Below are 27283 nucleotides of genomic sequence, written 5' to 3' on the forward strand. Positions count from 1 at the left end.
CTCCAATTTATACTACAAGAAGTTTAAGGCGGTTCTAGACCCTCATCTTCTAGCAGTTCTCAACTCTTTCATGGATGGGGAAGCGATTCCTCCCTCAATGTCCTCAGCGAACCTAGCGATAATCCATAAAGAGGGATGAGACCCGTTGAACTGTGGTAGTTATAGACCAATTGCTCATCTTAATTCGGACCTAAAAATCTATAGTAAAATATTGGCTAACAGGCTAAACCCAATAATACCGAGTTTGATCCACAAAGACGAGGGGGGATTCATTCCGGGCAGACAAGCCTCGGATAACACTCACAAAATGATAAATATTGTCGACCACGTGCATCTCTCAACAACGAAAGCTTGCTTACTGAGCTTAGATGCTGAAAAAGCATTTGATAGAATCAGATGGGATTTTCTGATTCAAACATTAGTCAAATTCGGCTTCAGTGGACCCTTTCTAGAGGGGGTCAAAGCACTATACCAGAACCCATCAGCATTTGTGAAGCTCCTGGGTGGAAGCTCAGTCCCCATAAAAATAAGGAACGGTACGAGACAGGGTTGCCCCTTGTCCCCACTCCTCTGAGCCCTAACGATCGAAACCCTCGCAGCAACAATCTGAAAAGATCAAAATATAAAGGGTATTAGGATAGGAGAGAGGGAGTATAAGATCTCGCTATTTGCGGACGATGTGATTTTATCCCCGTCCTCCCCCTTGATGACCCTTCCTAACCTTCAGTCCCAACTTGAAAAATTTGGTCAGGTGTCGGGGTATAAAATCAATAGTGACAAATCTGAAGCCCTGAATCTCTCTCTGACACCCTCAGAAGTAAAACACCTGCAAGCAAATTTTAGTTACAAATGGAGCTCCAATAATATTAAGTACCTCGGGATCAAAATTGCAAATTTCTATGGAGCACTGTATAAACACAACTTCCCCCTGCTGTTCGCGGAAATTAAAAAGGATCTCCAGCTCTTGAATGAACACCAAATTTCGTGGCTAGGAAGAGTGGCGTCTGTAAATATGAACATTCTACCTAGACTGCTGTACTTTTTCCAGATGTTGACGATCCATGTCCCGATCGCGGACCTGAAAAATATACAAAAATTGAATTTTCCAATTTATATGGAACGATAAAAAGCCTAGAGTAGACAGGTCAATCATGGTCAAGAATTGGTACATATTTGGTGTACGTGCCCGGGTATTTGGCCGTTCTGGAGTATGATTCACTCCATGGTGGAGCAGACGTTAGGATTGGAGGTCCAGCTGAGCACTGACAATTTTATTAGCAAAACTTATGGAGGCTCTCCCAAACTCATCCAAAAAACTGGTATCGTTCATCCTAACAGCAGCTCGCTGTGCAATAGCTGCAAAATGGAAGCAGATCAAGCCACCAAGCAAACAAATGGTGCTAGCCAGAATAAGGGAGGTCAGATCAATGGAGCTGCTATCAGCTCTTTTGAAACAAGATGTTGATAAATTCAACAGAATCTGGGACGAATGGCCCTACGACTAAAACCAAAAAGCTGGACGTTGGCGTCATCAAGAAGCGTCATGGAAATTGGCCGGGGTGATGTCTTCAGTGGGGGGGGGTCTCCTTTTTCTGTTTTTTCCCCACTTAGTCCAACTTTCTATCCCCCTCTATCTCGTACCAAAAGGGAAACATAGACCTGGCACCTTGGATGCGTGCCTGCCCGTCTGGGGGGTGCACGGCAAGGGGGTATGACCATTAGATCTAGGGAACAAAATGCTTAATCTGAAATCACTCACGCCATGCCTCCTCCACTCGGCATATTGCCATGTGTCGTGGTGGTCTGCCTCCCTCTACCTAGATCTGAGATATATTATCATGTATGTTTTTCCCTGTAAAATCTCAATAAAAAATTGTGAAACAAAAAAAGAATAGAGGTGATATTTGAACCCAAGAGATATGATTAGGTCACCTAGAGAGAGTTTGTAAAGAGAAAGGAGATGGGGTCCCAGGACAGAACCCTGGGGTGGGTACCTCCACAGAGAGATCGATAGAGGAGGAGGTGTTTGCAAAAAAGACACTGAAAGTACTATGGGAGAGGTAAGAGGAGATCCAGGAAAGAGCTTTTTTATGAATGCCAAGCGTATGGAAATTTAGAAGAGGTTGGTCCACAGTATCAAATGCTTCAGAAAGGTTAAGTAATATGAGCAGAGTGTAATGACATCTGTCTTTGGCATCATGGAGGTCATTAGTTATTTTACTGAGGGCTGTTTCAGTGGAGTGAGCAGTGTGGAAGCCAGATTGTAGAGGGTTGTAACGAAATTGTGGGTAATCAGCACATTAATAAAGGCAGTATGCTCGGCTGGTTACCCCTATTTCGCATTGGGGATGAAGGGGTTAATTTTATGTGCACCGTACATGTATTATTTTTCCCTCTTTCCCTTATTGTCCCCATTTTGCAGGATTGTATATGCCTGCAATAGTGTATAACATGGTACACTGACATTACTGGCTTTGGACACAAGATGCCGCTGCGAGCGCTAAACCACAAGTTAAGTGGATAAGAGTGGCGCGGTCTCTTTGTTCCATTGCAAGATATAGGTATCCATTACTGAGACTGGAAGCCATAACCGCAGAGTCAATTGAATCAAAGGGCTGCGGTTTTCCGTCTCAAGTGGTTCTCAGATACAATGTATCTCCATCCCGGTTAATGGCATAACTTGAAAGGCAACTAGCAATTGGCATGGGAACTCGGTCAATTGATGTGAGAACTCCGTAACCGCAAGTCAATTGACCTGAGAAGCCTATAGCCCAGCATTGCCAGTTCAAGAAGAAGCCATAACTCAGGAAGGAAAAGGGCCAGCAACCTGAAATTTGGTGTGCAGCCCCAGTGTAACACCCTAAGCACACATATTACAAATATAATTGTAGGACAGGGAAACATGTATTTTTAATAAAGTGTATTTTTGCTGCAGTTTTAAATGTACAGGCAGGATGAGGCTTTTTCTACTGTCATTGAAATGCACACAGGGACCAAATGTTTTAACACCTATGAGCTGGGTCACATTCCTATGCAGACTTCAGAGACCCCACGCTGAGGCAGTGCCTGTGAGTCTATGGAAGTGTTGCATATGAAAGCCCCAGTGTCAGGATGTGTGAACTAGCCAGGATGGTTGCTGAAGAGGAGATCCTGTTAGCCATCTGGGCTAGCTCACACCCTGAGTTTCCCTCCCAGCCTGGGAGACGCCAGGTAGAAAGGGGAGTACAAATATGCTAAACAGTCAAGGTAGCAATGTCGCACAGGCACTGTATTAGCCGGAAATCCCTATAGTGCCCAGTCTGTAAACTGTGGGCAAATTGGGGATTGGTGAATGGGAAAATTCCCACAAGAGGTATTGGGTGGGTATGTTGGAGATAGGTTCTCAAGTCCTATATACATGCTCCCTTAGCTATCCCCGTTGTCTTTCGTTTTTCATTCAACAATGTGAGCGGACTTCCATCACGCTTCTAACAGCGAATAAGAGCAGCAGCAACGATCCTGGAATGCAAAGAGTATTATCACATCGGAACCAAGGACATAACTCTGCGTCAGGACTCTGTTAATGCAAAAGGCAGGAGGGAGACAGGTCAACAGTTAGAAACACAGATAGGGTCAAGCTGCTGGTTATGAGTAATGGTATGACTGTTGCATGTTTGAAGGAAGTGGGAAAGTTACCAGAGTAGAGAGAGGAGTTAAAAATGTGTGTGAGTGTAGTGATTATAGTAGGAGCAAGAAGTTTTAGGAGACGGAGGGAATGGGTCAAGAGGGAAGGTGTTAGAGGGAGAAGAGGAGATCAGCAACGACACATCCTCCTCCGTCACAGCGGATAAAGAGTCAAGGAATGCAGGAGGAGAGTTAGGAAGAGGTGTAGGATTGGGGGAGGATATAAGGGGATGGCCTGACGTATTGATTCCACCTTTTCCTTGAAATAGTCAGCAAAGTCCTGAGGTGAGATGGAGGAAGAAGAACAGGCAGCAGAGGGTGATCTAAATAGGGAGTCAAAGACAGAGAAGAGTTTTCGTGGATTAGACTTGTGCGTGTTGATTAGTGAAGAAAAGTAGGGTTGTTTAGCCTGAGAGAGGGCAGAGTTGAAACAGGATTGCATTAATTTGTAGTAAGGAAGTCTGCGAGCATGTGAGATTTCCTCCAGATGCATTCAGAGGAACGAGTGCAGGAACGCAGCATGCGTATGTGTGAATTAAGCCAGAGTTTCGGGTTCAAAGAGCAAGAATGGCAGAGAAAGTGGGGCATGTAGATCAAGAGAGGAGGATAGGACAGAGTTGTAGTTCTGGACCAGGTTGTCAGGGTCTGGAACAGAGCTGAGAGAGAAGAGGGAGGAGCATAAAGTGGAATAAAAAACTGCTAGGTTAATAGAGCACAGGTCTCTGCAGAACCGAGGGGTAGGTGGAAGTGGAGAAGGGGAGAAGTGAGAAAGAGAAAATGAGTTGAGGTGATTATCAGAGAGAGGAAAAGGGGAAATGGAGAAATCAGAGAGAGAACAGTTTTTTAGCGAAAACAAGGTCTAGGTAGTGGCCATCCTTGTGGGTGCTGGCTGCAGTCAACTGTTGAAGTCCAAAAGAAGAGGTTAGAGAGAGAAAGCGGGAAACCCAAGGTAGAGAGGGGTAATCAATATGGTAATTACAATTTATTTCATTACCTTGTTTTGTTCAATGAATGTTCCCTGTAAAAAGGTGTAAATAACCTGGTCTACCGTGACAGCAACTCAAAAACAGCAGCTTAAGTCAAGCTCTTTGGGCACAATAACCCCTGGGGGAATGAACAATGTCCTTATCCATCTGGGCTTTTTCTGTAGTAGCCTACATGTGAGATTACCCCTTTGTTGATGCTTCTCCATGGTGTCTGTGACCTGATACCTCAGTTGGCTCACATTGTGCCCAGAGTGTATGAAATGTTATACCACTGGGGACTCCTAGTCCCCTCTCTGCATCGTAGATTTATGCTGTCAAATCCTACCTTGACACACTGGGTCATCTTACCCACATACCCTAAACCACAAGGACATTTGATCAAATAGATGACATTACGGGAGTTGCCAGTGAAGAATTTCTTGATGAAAAACGTCTTACCACTATGCGGATGATAGAAGAGATTACCCTTTTGCATATTGCTGCAGTGGCTGCAGCACCTGAAGAAGCCCATTTTATGCATGCCTAAGAACGTTTGTAGCCCAGTGTGGAAGGATGACCATGGATAGTGAGAAGACAACACAATTCGTCTGGTGAAATAATAAGCTGGTGGATTTATTTGTCCAAAAGTATAACAAAACAATGGTTGCTCTGTCCCTTTAAGTGAAATAAACATAAACAAAAACCTATCCCCCTTTGGGGAACTAACTAAACAAAAGTGCAGCCTATCCACCTGGCTGGCTAGCTTACCTAGACCAGACCAACAATGTTCAATAACCCCAGTTGACTCCTTACCTGGGAGCTTTATTTCCCCTTGGGACTGGATCAATATGAGCAGCCTGTATCTGTCTGTCAGCACTCCTCTGTCCTCTCTCAGTGCCTGAGAGAGACTGCCACCCCAGAGGCATTTCCTTTTCCTGTTTTAAAGCAGGTGAGCTAGCTTAATTTGGATCACCTGTGGACTGCTTAATCAGCTGGGTTAACTCCTCGTCTACTGGAAAGCAGGCATACTGCCATCTCCTACTAATATATACAGAGTCAATGACTCTGTCACATATCTCCCGCCCCAGCGTAACAATACCGAGTGGAGCAGCTCATGCATGCACAGAGACTGTGCACCCTAGAAAATGCATCCACCTTACGTGCAGTATGCATGGCTGATGCTGGACAGTAAAGTTGAAAGGTTGCAAAGACAGAAATCAGCGGATAACTCTCGAGTTCTTTTCTTTGTTTCTATGCATCCACTGTAGGGATGCATGATCTGTAACGAGCGCAAACAACCTGCCTAACAGGTAATATTTTAAAGTGTCTGTTGCCAATTTTACGGCCAAACATTCTTTTTCTATCGTGGCATAACTTTGTTGGTGGGGACACAACTTGCGACTCATATACAAGACCGGATGTTCCCCATCTCCTAAAAACTGGGACTGTACTGCTCCGAGACCTACTTCGGAGGCATCCATTTGCAAAAAAAATTCCTTCGATAAATCCGGGGCTACCAAGACTGGGTGACTACAGAGCGCTGTACGTAGGTCTGAAAATGCGGTCTCTGCACCACTGCTCCATTTTACGACATCGGGTGCCCTTGTTTTTACTAAATCTGAAAGCTGTGCAGCCCGGGTTGCAAAATGGGGCATAAATTGCCTGTAGTAACCTACAATGCCTAGAAATATCCTAACCTGTTTTTGTTTAGGGGGACGGGGCCAATTCTCAGTGGCTTCAACTTTATTGAGCTGAGGTTTTACAGTCCCCATTCCCATAACATAGCCAAGATATTTGGCTTCTGCCAAGCCGACTGAACATTTAGCTGGGTTGGCTGTAAGACCTGCCTCGCGAAAGGTTCTCAACACTTTCTCAACCTTTTGTAGATGTGAGTCCCAATCTGGACTATGAATTACCATATCATCTAAGTACGCTGAGGTGTAGTTCGAGTGTGGCTGTAACAATTAGTTCATCAACCTTTGGAAGGTTGCAGGTGCCCCATGAAGGCCAAAGGGTAAGATGGTATACTGGAAGGGGCCACCAGGTGTGGAGAAGGCTGTTTTCTCTTTTGCTGAATCTGTTAACCGGATTTGCCAATAACCCTTTGTAAGATCTGAAGTGGTTTGAAAACGGGCCCTCGCCAACCTCTCAATTAACTCGTCTACCCGGGGAATAGGATGGGCATCAAACTTTGAGACTTCATTGACATTTCTAAAGTCATTACAAAACCGTATTGACTTATCCGGCTTAGGTACCAAGGCAATAGGGCTGGACCATTGACTATGGGACTGCTCAATTACCCCTAATTCTAGCATATTCTTTACTTCTGACTGAATAGCCCCTCTTCTGGGTTCTGAGATCCTAAAAAGTCTTATCTTAATGGCTTTTCCAGGCTTGGTGACGATATCATGGGAAACCACACTAGTTTTCCCTGGTACGCTGGAAAATACATCCCTGTTCCTATTGATCAAGTCTAAGTGGTAAGGTGAAAAAATAGGCGTGAAAACAATTAAAGGGTAATCACTATAAATAAAGTGAAGGTGAATAAACCTCTCTAATTGGTGAAAAGAACAATTCAATAACACATACAAAAGCAATGTGAAGTGATAAAAATGTGACACAAAAAATAAAGTGTAAGAATTCACCCCCTTCATCCCAATTCATCCCAAATGTTGCAATGGTTTACATGGAATCCAGGGGGAGCATGAGGGAAGAAACACAAGCGAAAACAAATCTAAGTGCAGAATGAATGGGCAAAGGAGAATGAGTTTCCAAAATCTTGGCTCCTGTAGAATGGCTACTTACAAGATGTAATAATAAAAACAGCAATGTGGACAATCAGTCAACGGTGGATGTCAGTGTAGGAATCATCAATGTGGTTCAGGCGCTCAGGAGGGTAGGTCCCAGGTATAGAGAGAGAGAGGAAAAAACTTGCATAGTGCAGATCAACCAAGGGATAAAACGATTTAATCTAAGTAGAAAAATGCACTCACAATGTTGTAAATAAAATCGGGCATGTCACACTTAATAAGTGTAGAAGGAGATCATCAGCTAGCCAGCTAACCGTCCCGCGACTCCCAGTACAGCTCCGTCTCTGCCTCTGCTCCACTGCATCACTGCACGGCTTGGCGTCTGACGTCAGATCCGGTTTTGCCTTTCAGTGGTAGCTGGACCTTCCGTGATCCCTCTCCAGACTGCTCTGTTAGAAAGAAGACTCCCACTCTATGCGTTTCGCTACGTAATCACGTCGGCTTCATCAGGAGTGTGAAGTCGAGCAATACACTGTTTCTATATATAGCTTGGATACTAATTAGTTCATATGGAACAGATGTTCTTAACGCGCTATGGGGGTTAATATTGGATGCTGGATCTGCAACCTACATCATAGGGATAGTAATTGCTGAGAGCATAATACATTTTAAGTTAATAAATGTACATATATGAGAATTAAGTACAAGAGAATTTAGTACACATGAGAGAATTCAGGCATTGTAATGTTCAAAAAGACCAAATTTCTCAGGAAACAATAGTAATTCTACACATATAAATAAAATCCTAATGCAATAGACTCAAGTTCAGAAAAATCAAAACGAAAAGAACATGCATGTGCTTATTAACAAATTAATTATAAAATGTTATACCAGACAGTATTAAATAAATCATATTGTATTTAAAAACCTAGAAAAACATGGCTAAGGCATATCTTGGTACGGTGGTAATATAAAATAAACTATTACTTGACGGGGGTGAATTATAAACTCTAGTTGTATAGAATGGATGGAATTGACACATTAGGTGATATGAAAACACACAGTCCCTAATACTAATGACTAAGAGGAATAAGCGAACTTGGAGATATAGAGCCTGGAGCGGAGACATAAAACCAAAGTTAGGACAAATCATTTCAAAAATGGGACAATATCTAACTCCATATTAAGTCCTCTGGGTGTAAGACTACCCAATCGATGGATCCAAAAAGATTCTCTCTTCAATAATTCTAGCTCTCTGTCACCTCCTCTCCAAAGTTGTTGGACTTGTTCAATAGCTGTATATGTTAAACCTGTTGGATCCCCTTTATGAAACACTGAGAAATGGTTGGAAACACTGTGAGTGATTAATTGTCTTTTAATACTACTTAGATGTTCCACAATCCTTGTTCTGATTGGCCTAGCAGTTTTACCCATGTATTGAAGTTTACAAGGGCATTCAAGTAGATATATGAAGTGATCCGTTCTACAGGTAAGACAGGTTTTAATATTGAAACATTCACCTGTAACATTAGAGCTGAAACTCGTAGTGTTAGGAGACTTGAACTCGCATGTTTTGCACCAATAAAATCCTTTGTTATGACTCAGCCAATTATTTTGGCTGGCTTCCTTTTGTCTGAGTGCACTTGGTGCCAGTTTATTTTTTAAATTACTTGCTTTCCTGAACAACACATTGGGTCTATCGGGAATTTCTTTTCCTAATATGGGATCGTTCTTTAAAATGTCCCAATGTTTGTTCAGGATTTTAGTTATCTTTTTTGACTCTTTATTGAAACCCTTAATAAATGCAAAATCTAATTTGTTGTTCTTTATTTTCTTTGCTCTTGGTTTCAACAGGTCACTCCTATTTCTACAGTCCGCTGTCAACAGTGCTTTATCCTCAAGGAGGCGTAGGGACACTTTGTCATAATCTCCTCTGTCCATAGTTATCAAACAAGCCAATAAGGGGGGGAGGGCGTTGTCCTCATGGACAGAGGGGATTATGACAAAGAGTCCGTACGCCTCCTTGAGGATAGAACTACCTATATGAAACTCAGGTCTAACCCATTAAAATAATATACAGAACAATTAAAATGTCTCTTAGATAAAGGGAAAGAAATAGGCATTTTTAATTATAAAGAGTACAATTTTTTATATGAGGATAAGGCAAAAATGCCAATTTTCTATCACCTTCCCAAGGTTCACAAAAGTGTAGTCAATCCCCCAGACAGACCTATTGTCTCGGGGATTGGCTCACTTACAGCTAATCTGTCTGTATATAGAAAGGTTCCTTCAAAAATATGTGACCAAACAAAAATCATATCTAAGAGACACAATGGACATTCTCAATATACTAAATGAGTTGAAATGGGAAGACCACTATATAATGGCAACCTGTGATGTAACATCACTTTATACGTCCATACATAATAACAAAGGGTGTCCTGCAATTAGACATATATTAAGACAAGACAGTAAACTACCAGAATGCCAGGCAGATTTTATTATAGAAAGTATACAATTTATTTTAAACCACAATTATTTTTGGAATGGTGGAGAATTTTACCTACAGAATTGTGGAACGGCGATGGGTACCAGGTTCGCCCCTAGCTATGCCAACCTCTTCATGGCGGTTTGGGAGGAGGAGTCCATCTGGCCTGAGGGGGGCTCGGGGTGGACCTGGTACTCTGGCGCCATTTCATTGATGACATGTTTTTAATATGGAGGGGGAGTGAAGAGAACCTTGATAAATTCTTTAATTACATTAATATCAATACATGTAATCTGAACTTTAGAAGTTTACAAAGTAGGGAAAAGATCAATTTTTTGGATCTAGTAGTAAATATAGAAGGTAATGAAATCAAGACCAAAACATTTTTCAAAGAAATTGATAAAAATAATTATATTTTAAGATCAAGAAGTCACCTACCTAGATGGATGGACAATGTGCCATTAGGACAATTTAACAGACTAAAAAGGAATTGCACAGACAGAGACCAATTTTTACAACAAGCAGATTTTATTAAAACCAGATTTCTGGAGAAAGATTATGGAGAAGAGATGTTGGATAAAGCACTGTTGACAGTGGACTCTAGAAATAGGAGTGACCTGTTGAAACCAAGAGCAAAGAAAAAAAAGAACAACAAATTAGATTTCGCATTTATTACGTGTTTCAATAAAGAGTCAAAAAAGATTACTAAAATCCTGAACAAACATTGGGACATTTTAAAGAACGATCCCATATTAGGAAAAGAAATTCCCGATAGACCCAATGGGGCTGATTCACTAAGCTACGTAAACTAGCGCTAAAATGTGTTATATCGCTTGGCCGCAAAAGGCTGAAGCCATTAGCGCTATTCACTAAGGCTGCTCGGCGCGTTTACGGCCGGCCTTGGCCAAAAGGGCCATAGCTCACGATCACCTTTCCCCCCCCCTTTATCGTGCTAAAAGTTATTAAGCACGATAACTATTATAAACAAAGCAGCCTGTAAGAAATGCATGGAGACGCAGCGTCTCAATGCACGGCTTTCACAGGCACTCGTAATGTACAATTATAAGTTGTAATAGTAGGATACATGAGCAGGGGCTCTCCTGAGCTGAACCGCATTGGTTTCAGGTCTGGGGACCCCCTATTTCAGGAGATATAGGACACGTTACGGTGTGCCGGTATCCCCTACGTAATTTAAATGTCCCGGTCACGTGACGCGGGAGCTTAACAATTGGCGGGGATACTGGCACCCCATAACGGGGCCGGTATGTTGTGAACTAGGGGTTCCACGAGGCTGAAGTCAACCTGCTTCCGTTGATGAGATGCTCTGCTCACGTGCAATGTCATTACAATCCATAGATTATTGTTGATAATATACATTATATTCATTAATCTATTATTAATTTGTCCTGTAATGTTCGTGTATGTCCGTTTGTTCCCACCGTGTATTTGTGTGACAGTCTATGTCAAGACTCAAGCACTTCACTATAATTATGTTTGTTCTTCTTTTAGATATGTTATAGTTCACAGCATAGCTATGGGACTGTAGGGGTTAAGTGCTGAACAGTTGATCTGGTGAACTGAGGGACTGATTAAATGAGGGAAGCACATGTGCGAATTTATAATTAAATGTTGGCGGGAACATTTCTAATACACCCTATATAAGCCGCCCATTAAATTACTGCACCGACACACTTTATTCGAGCAAATACCCAGTATGTACCTGGCAGATACCTGGAATGCGCCGCTCCTCACCTCTGACAAGCCCCGTTGCATTTGCCTTCCCAGCCTGGGTTCATGCCTGGCTGACGGGCGGCTGATCTGTTAAATGATAATGATTAGGATTCAATAGGCTGCAATGCTTCGCGTGTCTACCAGATGGCATAAATTCCTGAATTGTAATGCAGTATATATATATATACTGTGCAGTATTGCAGCCAGCGGGAATAAAATGCTTCAATCCCTGCCTGGAAAATACCTCAATGCACTCGGGCAGAAAACAGTCACAAACCTCAATACACCCGGGTATACCCGAATTCGTGGGACTAGCCGAGCTCGAATAAAGTGTGTCGCCAGTGTACTTTAATGTCGGTGCTGTTGGGAGTGAGTGTGAGATAGACCGGACTTTATGGTATTAGGAGAGATTCGTGAGTTGCTTGTTTCTGATTTCTGAGTGAGTTGTCTTTTGTTGTTCACATTTGTTTCATACTTTATTGTCTGGTTACTGTGAAAGTGATTAGTTATTGTGTTGTGTTGTGTTGTATTGTATTGTGCCTGTGTGCCTGTGTGTCATGGAGAGGAGGAGTGGACGTGGGGGTGTTGGCGTGGAGGAGCGTGGGGCTGGAGGAGTGGTGGAGGAGGCTGAGGAGTGGTGGCGGCGGGGGCTGGAGGAGAGGTGGCGGCGGGGGCTGGAGGAGTTGAGGAGCGTGTGAGAGGAGTGTCACGTGCTGCTACGTCCGGCGCTGGCAGTGCAGCTACATCCCATGCTGGCAGTGCAGCTACGTCCCGCGCTGGCAGTGCAGCTACGTCCCGCGCTGGCAGTGCAGCTACGTCCCGCGCTGGCAGTGTAGCTATGTCCTGCGCTGGCAGTGCAGCTACGTCCCGCGCTGGCAGAACAGCTACGTCCCGCGCTGGCAGTGCAGGTGTGGAAATGCATGTGGGGGAGGGTAGGAGGAGTAGACAGAGGGAGAGGGACAGTGTCCAGCATCCAACCATAGAGGACGACAACGATGATGATGATGATGATGATGATGATGATTATGATGATGATGATGCGGAGCCTACAACCTCCATGCATCGGGTTGAGCGGATACGCAACCCGTGTTTTACACACAAAGAGAATGATATCCTCGTGGAAGGTGTTATTGCGTTATTCCCTAAGCTCTATGGGTCTTTGGAAGGTAAGAGTATGACTCAGCAAATTAAGTGTACTCATTAATATTGGGAAATTTATAATCACTGACAACTTACATTGCAATACACTTATTAATGTAACAGTAATATGTTGTAATGTTTTTTATGCATGTCAAACTGCATTCCTCCATGACCGCAAACAGGCCAGATTTTATGGATATCCCTACTTCTCCACAGCTGTATTAATTGTTTTCTCGTTATGAGTGAGTCAGTCATTGAGCCAGCTGTGCTGAAGTAGTGATAACCATAACATGTGGCCTGTTTTGTGCCCTCGAGGCCTGGAGTTCAACGTGCATGAGCAAATCATATATGCTCAAACCTTGTAGTGCTGATGTATGGATAATTTTTCAAATATACTATTAATCATAAATGTAATTAAATCAAGTTGTCTGTATCTAGAAGTTCATAAAATTTTGGATACATATACTCGTAGTAGCTGCTCCAACATCGGTTTGCAGGAAACTAATCGTATCATTTGTCAAGAATTGCTACACTTGCGAGGCATTTTCAACCAAAAACTCGATACTCTCAAGGCAATTTCCAATAGTTTAATTCTTATAGCACAATGCATGTCAATGCTAATGCTAATGCTAAATGCTAATGTCACAGCCATTGCAAATGCCACACCCATTGCAAATGCCACAGTCACTGCAAATGCCACACCCAGTGCAAATTGGGCAGACAGTGCAAATGCCTGAACCTATGCCAGTGCAAATGCCACACCCAGTGCAAATTGGGCAGCCAGTGCAAATGCCTGAACCTATGCCAGTGCAAATGCCACACCCAGTGCAAATGCCACACCCAGTGCAAATGCCACACCCAGGGCAAATGACAGAACCAATGCAAATGCCACAGGGAATGTTCGAAGCCCTAGCACAGGCACTGGGACTGGCACACCCAATGCAAGTGCCATATGTACAGGAAATGGGAATGCCAAAACAGCCAAATTTACATGCTGAAGCTGCACCAATGGCACAGCAGACAACTGTATGCGCTGAAGCAGCACCAATGGCACAGCAGACAAATGTGTACGCTGAAGAAGCACCAATGGCACAGCAGACAAATGTGTACGCTGAAGAAGCACCAATGGCACAGCAGACAAATGTGTACGCTGAAGCAGCACCAACCAGCCAAACAACTGTTGAGGCACGTGTAACTGGATTCGGGAACACACCAAGCAGTTCCACACCTATCCCTGACAATGCCCCCAGACCAAGGCGTAGCACACGTTCTTACACAAAAAATGTGAGCCAAAATTAGAATCTTACATCTTATTTAATGTCCCATTACATATTATTTGTGACCATACAATATTTAAACATGCTGACCCCTGTGACATAGTCCAAAGATGTTAGGCAGCTTTCTGCCCCATTTTAGGTCAGAAAGTGCAGGAATAGTTCAAAATGATCCGTTCCACAGCTTCCCATTAACTCAGGCAGCTGGATGGAAAATCCAGACCACAGATTACAATGGCTCTAGTTCTCCCTCACCTGCTCTTCTAATCACATGCATAGGTATTTAGAGCAGAGAGGTTTTGCATTTCACTCTCTCTCCTTAGAGCCTGGAGGCTGGGGGTATCGCTGCTCCCCTGTTTCCAGTTTCGGGGTGGACGGCCCCTCCAAGTATCACAGTACCAGAGGATTTTCCTGGACACTTGGGACCGTGTTCCCACCATGAACAGATAAGACAATACAAATGTTTATTGCTGTTGCTAAAAGACTGTGCTGTATCTAGTGACCCTAAATGAGAGGGCATTGTTTTAAGCTGGGGAACCAGGTTAGTTGGCCCAGTTGGTTCGCAGTTAGAGGCTGATTCTGATGTGTAGTTAGTTCCCTGAAAGGGATAGGATTTCTTTAAATGATTTGGTTTTTATTTCTTAAAAGTGACACTGTGTGAAGTGCTATGACACTGATATAAGTGAACTGCTGAATGAAAATGTCTGAGTGCCTCTAATCTACACATGTTAAAGCTGCAGTACCTTACTTGGATGAAAATAAAGCAGGCAGAAGCCTGACTTAAGCAATATAATACTTTGCATGATCCTGTTTGTTGTATAATTAACCCTAGAAGACTGTGTCGGGAAGAACCCAGACAGACGTCAGCACTACAAAAGAGGGGCATTTGTCACATATGGTGGAGAATGCGGGTCGACACTAAAAAGTCTGTGGGTTTGCAAATAAATGCGGGAGTTTAAAATGGCCGCCCAGCTGAACTAAAGTACAGATGCTATGAGTGAAGTCTGTCCCACTGCGTATATCAGTTGTGCTTCTAGCATACACAGAGAATGTGCGAGGTGTGGATACAATAGCACCCTGAACCCAAACAGAAAACCAAAATGTTTCGCTGAAGAAAAAAAAAAATTTGCATCTAGCAAGTGCTGTTTGTAAAGCTAATGCCTTTTGCTGAAGTGAGTAAATTTGCAGCTAGCAAGTGCTGTATGTAAGTTGCTGAAGTGAGTGAAATTGCAGCTAGCATATTGTCCCTGCCGGGTTTCTAAAATGGCCCTTAAGATTACAAGGGTGTAGTAAAAAAAAAAAAACAAATATTGGTAGCTTACAATATAGAAAAAAAATGCCCTTTTCGGTTGGTAAATATATAATGAGGTTCATATTCTAGAGTAGAAAAACCCAGGGAGGTAATAGAAATTGTCTGGTTTTGTGAATATATTTAGCATATCCTGGGTTGTAAGAATGTGTGCTAGACACTTATTTTTCAAAATAGTTCCCTAATAGAGAGCAACAAAATATGTTTGCCAAGTATAGTCTCTTATGACGAAACCTATTGTCCATAATTGCCGTGGAAAAAGTTCATATTCGTGTTATGTGAATACTTAATATTGTACTGAGGAGTTAGCTCAAGTATTTCAGGTAGGACGCTCACCCCAGTGAGGTCCATGGCCGCTCACCCCAGTAGGTGTGAGCTGGGGAGGGGGATATGTGACATAGTCCAAAGATATTAGGCAGCTTTCTGCCCCATTTTAGGTCAGAAAGTGCAGGAATAGTTAAAAATGATCCGTTCCACAGCTTCCCATTAACTCAGGCAGCTGGATGGAAAATCCAGACCACAGATTACAATGGCTCTAGTTCTCCCACACCTGCTCTTCTAATCACATGCACAGGTATTTAGAGCAGAGAGGTTTTGCATTTCACTCTCTCTCCTTAGAGCCTAGAGGCTGGGGGTATCGCTGCTCCCCTGTTTCCAGTTTCGGGGTGGACAGCCCCTCCAAGTATCACAGTACCAGAGGATTTGCCTGGACACTTGGGACCGTGTTCCCACCATGAACAGATAAGACAATACAAATGTTTATTGCTGTTGCTAAAAGACTGTGCTGTATCTAGTGACCCTAAATGAGAGGGCATTGTTTTAAGCTGGGGAACAAGTTAGTTGGCCCAGTTAGTTCGCAGTTAGAGGCTGATTCTGATGTGTAGTTAGTTCCCTGAAAGGGATAGGATTTCTTACAGTAATATGATTTGGTTTTTATTTCTTAAAAGTGACACTGTGTGAAGTGCTATGACACTGATATAAGTGAACTGCTGAATGAAAATGTCTGAGTGCCTCTAACCTACACATGTTAAAGCTGCAGTACCTTACTTGCATGAAAATAAAGCAGGCAGACGCCTGACTTAAGCAATATAATACTTTGCATGATCCTGTTTGTTGTATAATTAACCCTTGAAGACTGTGTCGGGAAGAACCCAGACAGACGTCAGCACTACAAAAGAGGGGCGTTTGTCACACCCCTTAAATCATGAAATCAGCGTATCCTAAATATCTATGAATAGCTCTAATGTTCTTGCTATGTTTATTACAAACACCTTTAAGGGACTGCATGGTATGATACACTGGCGACACAGTTTATTGCACTGCGGCCAGATCCGCAAGCCGGGAGATTTCCCGGCTTGCTAGTGGCCGCCCCTCGGCGTGCCTCGCGTCACCGACGCGCGGTCACGCGTCATCGGGAGCGTGCGCCCCCTGCACGCGCGTCCAGGGCTCCCCGAGGGAGCCCTGGTGTCCCGCGATGTGGGGGACGGCGGCAGGGGGTTCCGGGGGACCCGGCGGACCCGGCAGCGGGAGGGAGAGCGCCCCGATCGGAGGGCGCTCTTCCGCTGCTTCGGCGCGCGCCCGTCACCCTCCGGCACGCGTCAGGCTACTGCTGCGGCCGAGAACGGGCAAATGCTCGAATAAACTCGGCCGCAGCAGTATGTGTAATGAGAAAAACGAATCTCCTGATTAAAGCATCTACTGATTAGGCGCAGTGTATGTAAAAAATTTACTTTTATATATTCTTTGGGATACTTCATGTATGACTGATAGCTTTTTAGTGTATACACAGTGAAGTGTTGAATGGTCACTATTTCACACATTAAAGATTCACTTACTTGACAATTGTATTATGCTAAAGACACAATTGTACTCAAAACCTTCAATTAAAATGATTTCATTTTTCATGTGCACATATGTTAACTAAACAGGATGGCAAATCATGGAGAACATAATGATGTTGACATGTGCAAGATGTAATGATTCTGAACACAGATAAACATAAGGTTTTTGGAATATCACTTCCCATATTTGCTAACACTATATTCTTACTCAGAAATTTCTGTATTTCAGTTTGAGACACAAATTTAATGTGTGTGAGAAAATTAGCTAGTAGGCTGAACACCTGTATGTGGGAGAAGATATCATGGACAATTATTCTTTTGTATTACGACCTTGGAACGTGTGTAACACATTCCCTGCAATTTGATACTTTTGCACATAACAGTAATTCAAAGTAACACAGCGTTATTTTACACCATTCCATGAGAAAAAATGCTGTTAGAAATGTCAACTCTAAAGAAACCTCCATTTTGCTACGCCTATTTAATATATAGCGCTATCCAATCCCGAACACAGAGAAGAGCTACTGTCACGGACATTTTTGAGCATATCTCCTCAAATTATACTTTTTATCAAAATCATCCAAAGCCCAAAGTTTGGCGCAGTTCGATCAGACGAACTTTATCAACCAATGGTTGCTTTTTTTGGTACCCACCAACTGGCGGAAACAGGGGTGGGTTTTGGGCAGTGCGTGAATCAAGTATGCGTATGTTTGCAAGTGGCAATTTAAGAAGAAGACCCCGAAATCGCAGACAGAACAACAATGATATAGGTTCCAGCAGCGGTGGCTTAAATGTTCAGCAAAATGTATCGTATTTACAACCGGAGGTGTCCAACCTATACCACACCAATGACGGATCTAGCTATGACGCTAACATGCATACTAACTCCCTTGCAGAAGCACATGAAATGCCAGAAAGTTACTATCTGTATCCACCTCAGTACATGACACAATATCCAAAGTTTGATGGATCAAGCTGGAACACCAGCTACATGAACACACCGAACAACCAATTGATTGAAAGCAACAGCTACCTCCAAAATACCACTTGCATGGCAGCTCCGAATCTGAATGCTATATAAATCAGGTAACTATAAACTATGCACTTTGAACAATATGTGCTTCTCTTGTTGCACAATGAAACGCATATGTGTTCCACCCAGAACGCATGCGCGTACCATTCCGACAAGGTTTTTTTTTTTTTTTTTTTTTTTACATTTCAATTTCCGTTTTACTTCTTCTTCCTTATGTGTTCATATTACAGAAATCACGTCGTGCAGCGCAACAGATGCCGGGACATGTTTGTCAAATAAGGTAAGATACACTTAACGATCTCTGTGCAAGATAGTGAAATGTTCATGGCAATGTCGCGTTCAATTAGTTAGTCCTGCGCATCCATTAAATGTCATGACACAAGGTTTACGCCCCTGTGTTGTAAAGGTGAAAAAAAAACAATATTTACTTAAACAATTGAAGCCATGGCATATATTAAGAAATGGTGAATATAGTATAAATATTTGAGTTCTTAGCGTATATAAACATGAGGATATGTTAGATTCGCTAAATGTGTTAGTCAGTTACGTTAATTATGATTAAAGTGGCATAATGCAAGCTAATATGTAACATAGTCACTGCAAATTAATTTGGCCTTGCATTGTGTTTTCATAAAATTTGAAGTGTTACTATATGTGACAGAATAAATATTTGAACAGGCATACTGTTTTTATTGTTTAAGTATTGAATATTTTTAGGACATAATCTTAATCTGTTTTAGGAACATATAATCTAATTTGAGTAAGATAAAAATGTGTCCTAACACAACTGATAAACATTAACACGTACTGCTGCGACCAGTTTTAATCTAAAGTTTACCCGTCACAATATGTGACACACAAAACGACATGAGGATAGATTGTGTTACATGTCAAAAATTCTTACACATGACAATAACAATCTTACATGTAAAATAAGTGTCGATGACAGTTCTGCGGGTCTCCACCCCACTGGCTGTATGGTCCATAACCCCTGCAGGAGGCACAGGAGGATCCTCCTCTATATCTTGCCTAATGTTGGCAAGAATATTATAACGTATTGCAATGTTGTGCAATATACAACAACAAATTACAATGTCGGCAACCTTCTCTGGTGAATACTGAAGAGCCCCCCCAGATTTATCTATACATCTAAAGCGACTTTTTAACACACCAAAAGTCCTCTCAATCACCGAACGTGTGGAAACGTGGGCCTCATTATAGCGTTCTTCTGCAAGCGTTAGCGTATTGCCCAGTGGGGTCAGGAGCCATGTCCGGCTTCCATAGCCCGAGTCCCCTATAACACAGGTATGAATGTTGAGATAGTAGTCTAAAAAACTACAGCACATTGACTATTGACTTATAGTACTACATGAACAGGATTCAACTATGTACAACAGACCTTCACTATTGTGTGATAAAACATTGAACAAGATGCTTAAGTGCCCAACATGGATAATATTTTGTGTATTAGAAATAGAAAGTCAAGATTTGACATATTCTTGTAACATGACATGTAAATACCCCAAAAAAGACATATGGACGTGAGTAACAAATTAACACAGTAGTGCAATGACTTTAACATTGACTGACCCAATAACCAACCGTTCTCGAATTGGCCTGATTCAAATGCATGGAACACTGACGAATTAAGAAGGATATGTGAATCGTGACAGGCACCTGGGAATAGGGCTACCACACTCATAATTTTCATGTTAGCGTCACATACTATTTGCACATTCAGCGAGTGGTAATGTTTCCTGTTACGGAAATTCCTCTCGACTTCACGTAGCGGGGTCAACGCAACATGTGTGCAATCTAAAGCACCCATCACATTGGGTAGCCCTGCTACATTATAACATGCAGTCTTCAGTGCCTGCCACTCTGTTTGCTCACTAGGAAAATGTATATAATCCCTAGCACATCTAGTCAGTGCACATAGAAACTGGCTAAGGACCCGCGAGAATATTGGTTGCGAGACCCCGCCTACTATGCCCACAGTTGTCTGAAAAGACGCAGAAGCAAGAAAATGTAATGAGCTCAGCAATTTAACAAAGCCAGGCACTGCATGACTCCTGTCTGTTGTTGGCTCTAAATCTTCTCTTAACACTTCATACAGTTCCAAGATATCCGCTGAGCTCAATCTATAGCGACAGATGACAACATCCTCACTTAACCCTTCTAGGGAACATCTTTCGCGGAAGTTTCATGGCGCCAATGTCCGCCTTACTGCAAGTTGCCTCTCTCTCCTCTCTCTCCTCTCTCTCCCCTCTCTCCCCTCTCTCTCCTCTCTCTCCTCTCTCTCCTCGCCCTCCATTGTAACATAATCTCGCGCCTCCTCCTCACTACAAACTCCAGCACTGCCAAATTGCCAATGACCTCCATTTGACCCTCGAAGGGAAGTGATTGACATGTATCCTTTAAATAGATGAACGAACAACCAATTAGTGTTAACGAGAACACGTGATGTATAGTATGTTGAAAATGTTAATGTCAATAATACATGCAGAATTTTGATTTATAAGTAGATATGTGGTTCAAAACTACAATAATGATGTAATAATTCAAAGCGATGATGTGAGGCCAATATGTATCATTTGTCACAGAAACGCCATAAACATGACATTTGTATCTTACATGTTCAGTCATGAAGGTGTTAAATCACAACAAGTAATTGTTTTTTTCAATCAAGGTGGGACACAAGCTTGATTCTTATCAGCTTGTTTTGTAAACACATGAATATTGCCTTCACAATGAACACCCTCCTAAAATTTAAGGTTACACATTGAAGGAAAATTGATGTCAGACAATTATTAATAATTTATTATCATTTACGTGTTCTCCTTCCATTCAATTCATGCGAATGATCCCCATATCTCCAGGGTAAAGATTAAATATTCAGGGGAACACACTATGACATCCAGACACCCGTGGTGGGGGCACCTGCAAACACCTATACTTCTCACAGGGCCACCCCGCACACATATATAAAAATTTGTATGTGTACTAAAATACATGTTGGATTGATGTGTGGGCACAGGTGTTGTGTGGCTTGTTTATTATTAAAACCAAAATAGGGCACTTTTCATTGTAGTCCGAAGAGGGAGTTAATGGAGTAGGGATCATTAATCCATTAAGTACGATAGCACTTATTAACATATCATGTGATTAAGGGTTATGGGATGTTAGAATGTTTCTTGTTCTCCTTATGTATTGTTTGTAACAACGGAGCATTTTTCCAAACATAAGGATCAGGAGCCCCCTCATCGTGGCAACATAGCAGGGGTAAGTGTAAAATTATAAATATTTTTTTAAGATGCTTATAGTTGTATGTGTAAATCCTATATTACATACTGCACCGACACACTTTATTCGAGCAAATACCCAGTATGTACCTGGCAGATACCTGGAATGCGCCGCTCCTCACCTCTGACAAGCCCCGTTGCGTTTGCCTTCCCAGCCTGGGTTCATGCCTGGCTGACGGGCGGCTGATCTGTTAAATGATAATGATTAGGATTTAATAGGCTGCAATGCTTCGCGTGTCTACCAGATGGCATAAATTCATGAATTGTAATGCAGTATATATATATATATATACTGTGCAGTATTGCTGCCAGCGGGAATAAAATGCTTCAATCCCTGCCTGGAAAATAACGCAATGCACTCGGGCAGAAAACAGTCACAAACCTCAATACACCCGGGTATACCCGAATTCGTGGGACTAGCCGAGCTCGAATAAAGTGTGTCGCCAGTGTATCTGTATCAGAGTAATTTGTAACATTCATGCACTGTATATCTTAGGGGGGAGTGGGGATGTATGAATTAAAAATATTTTTGGGGGGGTTGCGTGGCACAACATTGTTACAAGAAGCCCTCGGGGACACACGGACAACCGCGGGGACACCCCTCGTCCCGGAGGTCAGCCGGCGACACCCTGTTGTATGGATGTAGTGGCTGCAGAAATGTAAACAATGAAATTTTTTCTAAGTCCAGCTCCTTTTGCTGGCACGTTTGTTTGGCACATTTTTAAAGGCCGATTCACTTAGCGCTATTTAGTGAATCGGTAGTACTGGCAAAATTCAGCGCAGTAGGCTGATCGTGCGCATTTTGCGCCGAGGGCAAAAAAATCACTTTTAAGACCGATAAAGCGCCGTTATCACTGCTTAGTGTATCGCAATGCAGCTTTATCGGGCTTAAAGGGTACTTTGCGCTCTTAAAGCCACTTAACGGAGCTTAGTGAATCGGCCCCAATGTGTTGTTCAGGAAAGCAAGTAATTTAAAAAATAAACTGGCACCAAGTGCACTCAGACAAAAGGAAGCCAGCCAAAATAATTGGCTGAGTCATAACAAAGGATTTTATGGGTGCAAAACATGTAGGACATGCCAGTTCAAGTCTCCTAACACTACGAGTTTCAGATCTAATGTTACAGGTGAAAGTTTCAATATTAAAACCTGTCTTACCTGTAGAACGGATCACGTCATATACCTACTTGAATGCCCTTGTAAACTTCAATACGTGGGTAAAACTGCTAGGCCAATCAGAACAAGGATTGTGGAACATCTAAGTAGTATTAAAAGACAATTAATCACTCACAGTGTATCCAACCATTTCTCAGTGTTTCATAAAGGGGATCCAACAGGTTTAACATATACAGCTATTGAACAAGTCCAACAACATTGGAGAGGAGGTGACAGAGAGCTAGAATTATTGAAGAGAGAATCTTTTTGGATCCATCGATTGGGTAGTCTTACACCCAGAGGACTTAATATGGAGTTAGATATTGTCCCATTTTCGAAATGATTTGTCCTAATTTTGGTTTTATGTCTCCGCTCCAGGCTCTATATCTCCAAGTGCGCTTATTCATCTTAGTCATTAGTTTTAGGGATTGTATGTTTTCATATAACCTAATGTGTCAATTCCATCCATTCGATTCAACTAGAGTTTATAATTCACCCCCGTCAAGTAATAGTTTATTTTATATTACCACCGTACCAAGATATGCCTTAGCCATGTTTTTCTAGGTTTTTAAATACAATATGATTTATTTAATACTGTCTGGTATAACATGTTATAATTAATTTGTTAATAAGCACATGCATGTTCTAATCGTTTTGATTTTTCTGAACTTGAGTCTATTGTATTTGGATTTTATTTATATGTGTAGAATTACTATTGTTCCCTGAGAAATTTGGTCTTTTTGAACATTATAATGCCTGAATTCTCTCATGTGTACTAAATTCTCTTGTACTTAATTCTCATATATGTACATTTATTAACTTAAAATGTATTATGCTTTCAGTTACTGAGTGAACAATTACTATCCCTTATGATGTAGGTTGCAGATCCAGCGTCCAATATTAACCCCCATAGCGCGTTAAGAACATCTGTTCCATATGAACTAATTAGTATCCAAGCTATATATAGAAACAGAGTATTGCTAGACATCACACTCCTTATGAAGCCGACATGATTACGTAGCGAAATGCGTAGAGTGGGAGTCTTCTTTCTTACGGAGCAATCTGGAGAGGGATCACGGAAGGTCCAGCTATCACTGAAAGTCAAAACCGGATCTGACGTCAGACGCCAAGCCGTGCGGTGACGCAGTGGAGCAGAGGCAGAGACGGAGCTGTACTGGGAGTCGCGGGATGATGAGCTGGCTGGCTGATGATATTATTAAGTGTGACATGCCCGATTTTATTTACAACATTGTGAGTACATTTTTTTACTTAGATTAAATCGTTTTATACCTTGGTTGATCTGCGCTATGCAAGTTTTTTCCTCTCTCTCTCTCTATTCCTGGGACCTACCTTCCTGAGCACCTGAGCAACCTTGATGATTCCTTCTGTACACTGACATCCACCATTGACTGATTGTCCAGATTGCTGTTTTTATTCTTACTTCTTGAAAGTAACAATTCTACAGGAGCCAAGATTTTGGAAACTCATTCTCCTTTGCCAATTCATTCTGCACTTAGATTTGTTTTCTCTTGTGTTTCTTCCTTCATGCTCCCCCTGGATTCCGTGTAAACCTATTTATCAAGTCTACAGCTTCCCCATATTGTTCATGAGTGAGTTCTGCCGATATTCGAACAAGTGGATCCTCCCCTTTCCCGGATTTGTTAGCTACCACCTTCCAGGATTTTAATAGATATATGTGATAGATTTGCTCTACCTTCCTTCGACCTGGCTGCCGGATTTTATAATTCACCAGGCTGACCTGTTCTATAACTTCGTATGGCCCTTGCCAATGTGATAACAGCTTGCTTTCGGCCGTGGGAACAAGCACCATAACTCTGTCCCCTTGTCGGAAGCTGCGAACCATAGCCTGCCTGTTGTAAAAGTTCTGTTGGACCCCCTGCGCCTCTTCTAAATGTTGTCTGACTATGGGAGTAATATGAGCAATGCGTTCTTTTAAATCTTCCACAAATTGGATGATATTCTTCCCTGGAATAGCTTGTTGCTCCCACTTTTCCTTGAGGCTATCCAGAATTCCTCTTGGGCATCTCCCATACAGGAGTTCAAATGGGGAAAACCCTGTAGAGGCTTGTGGTACTTACCGGATAGCAAACAAGAGATAAGGCAACAAGGTGTCCCAGTTCTTCCCATCACTAGCAACCACCTTCCTCAACATCATCTTAAGAGTTTTATTAAATTTTTCTACCAGTCCGTCCATTTGCGGATGGTAAACAGAGGTTCTTAGGTTCTTTATTTTTAGTTCTACACATAATTCTCGCATAAGCGTAGACATAAACGGGGTACTCTGATATGTCAACATTTTCTTCGGTATTCCGAGTCGGGAGAATACCTGTAACAATTCCTTAGCTTTGGCTTTGGAGGAAGTAATACGTAAAGGCAGCGCCTCTGGATAGTGAGTGGCATAATCTATAATTACTAGGATGTATTGATGACCCTTGGCTGTTTTCTCCAAGGGACCCACTATATCCATAGCAATCCACTCAAATGGAATCTCAATAATAGGCATAGGAATTAACGAGGGCCCTCAAGCTTGGTCGGGGTACTGTCAACTGACACTCAGGGCAGAAGGCACAGAACCTTTTTACTGCATTATATATCGCTGGCCAGTAAAATCTTTTTAGGATTGTTTTCTGTTTTTTCTCTACACCAAGATGACCCCCAATTACGTGAGAGTGTGCTAGCTCTAGGACCTTCCTTACAAATGAACTGGGTACTAGAAATTTCTCTATTTCTTGGCCCTCCTCTTGGCTCACATGGTATAACAAATCATTTTTAATACCAAAATAGGCATAGGAGTCCTTGGTTTTTCCTTCCAGCGGGACCCCATTAACTTCTACCGCTTGGCTAAACCCATTTTTCAACTGGGGATCATAAGCCTGTTCCCTACCAAGATTACTCAGGGAAAGTTCTAGACTTCCAAAACCTTTGTCATCTGGCGTTTGGCCGGTTCCATCCACGGGTAACTTGGACTCCTGAGTGACAACAAGCCCTGTCTCTGACAACTCCTCATCCTCCCTCTGTTACTGCACCGACACACTTTATTCGAGCAAATACCCAGTGTGTACCTGGCAGATACCTGGAATGCGCCGCTCCTCACCTCTGACAAGCCCCGTTGCGTTTGCCTTCCCAGCCTGGGTTCATGCCTGGCTGACGGGCGGCTGATCTGTTAAATGATAATGATTAGGATTTAATAGGCTGCAATGCTTCGCGTGTCTACCAGATGGCATAAATTCATGAATTGTAATGCAGTATATATATATATACTGTGCAGTATTGCAGCCAGCGGGAATAAAATGCTTCAATCCCTGCCTGGAAAATAACCCAATGCACTCGGGCAGAAAACAGTCACAAACCTCAATACACCCGGGTATACCCGAATTCGTGGGACTAGCCGAGCTCGAATAAAGTGTGTCGCCAGTGTAGATGTAGTAACCAGTGCTAACTGGGGTGAGGGCGGACCTCTTTTATTTTTTTTCCTTCCTATGTTCTCGTTTCGATTTAGGGGTTTTAGACACCTCAGAGACTAATTCAGGGTCTGTAAACTGAAAAACTTCATCTGGTGTAGGATTGTTTAAGGTGAGTTGTACTCTGATCAGAGTGTCAAAACCAGGGAAATTACAGCCTAACACTAGAGAATGGGTTAACTTTGGTACAATTGCTGCCGTAGTTTGGAGGACTTGCCCCTCGACTTTTACTTTTATCGGAGTCATGGTGTACGAAAGCGTACAGCCATGCACACATAATACCTGCAGTTTCTCACCCTGGCATAACTGGAGAGGCTTAACCAACTTCTCTGATACCAAGTTAATATCACTCCCTGAGTCTACCAGGGCAGAGATTGGTTTACCATTTAAAATCACTGTGGTGAGGAAGTTGTGGGTATTTTTTTCCCCGCAGGTCACACATACCACTCCACAAATCTCTGACCTCCCTGCGCCATATGCACACTCCATTGGTTCAGACAACTGAGGGCAGTGAGCCTTAATGTGCCCCGCCTCCACACACTCAAAACAAACAATTGGCCCAGTTCTGTCTTGAAACCCTCTCAGAGATTTAGAGTTTCTGTCCTTATCCAGGTTTTCCTCTCCCTCAAACCTTGTGGCCGGTCGCGGGTCTTTGTTCCAGCGCTGGCTTCTGATGTTCGTATTGGGCTTTGGTTTGTGCAAGGGGATGTGAAGCGTGACAGTTTACAGGTGGCTAGAAAACGTTCCACTGCACCTACCATGGCATCATAAGTGAGGGGATCTTCTTGTCCCACCCACTGTCAAAGGTCCTGGGGTAACGCTCGAATGAAGCGGTCCAAAACCACCAAATCAAGGATCCGGGTTGGGTTAAAGGCTTCTGTTTTAGCCACTTTGTCGCCAGATGAATCAAATCCCATAGCTGTAGGGTGACTTCTGTTCCTGATATCTCCAAGTATGGAACCTTTGCGCACATACTGCGGAAGTCACTCCAATCCTTGCGAGGATTTCTTTTTTTAGATGGTCATAATCTGCTGCGGCTTATTCGTCGAGGTCACAATATGCTTTTTGGGCTTCCCATAGTAGAAAGAGTGTGATAAACCCAGCCCATTTGGAGTGGGCCCAACTGTCCTGGTAAGCGATTCGCTCAAAGGA

The sequence above is a fragment of the Ascaphus truei genome, chromosome 2 (genome assembly GCF_040206685.1).
Source record: "Ascaphus truei isolate aAscTru1 chromosome 2, aAscTru1.hap1, whole genome shotgun sequence".
NCBI lineage: Eukaryota > Metazoa > Chordata > Amphibia > Anura > Ascaphidae > Ascaphus > Ascaphus truei.